Here is a 384-nt window from a genome sequence, read left to right as displayed (position 1 = left end):
TTTTTTTTTACTTTTGTTTTTGTTTGTTTTGCTTTTGGAGGTAGAGTCTCGCTCTAGCCTAAGCTGATCTAGAATTCACTATGTAGTCTTAGGGTGGACTCCAATTCACAGTAATCCTCCTGCTTCTGCCTGTTGGGATTAAAGGCCTGCGCAACCATGCCCGGCTTTTAAAAAATCATTATTTTTATGTCATTTATTTTATTTTATTTATTTATTTTGAGGCTGGGTTTGAACTGCTGATGGTCCTGCCCTGGCCACCCAAGTGCTGAAATTATAGCAGTAAAACAGCCCCTGTGGCTGAGAATAGTCTGTGAGATGCTCCACCTGTCTGTCCTGTCCACCAGCTGTCAGTCAGGGCCGGGGGCGGGGCTCGGGGCTCGTCCA

The sequence above is a fragment of the Jaculus jaculus genome, chromosome 16, assembly GCF_020740685.1.
Source record: "Jaculus jaculus isolate mJacJac1 chromosome 16, mJacJac1.mat.Y.cur, whole genome shotgun sequence".
Lineage (NCBI taxonomy): Eukaryota > Metazoa > Chordata > Mammalia > Rodentia > Dipodidae > Jaculus > Jaculus jaculus.
Note: the sequence above shows the minus strand (reverse complement) of the source record.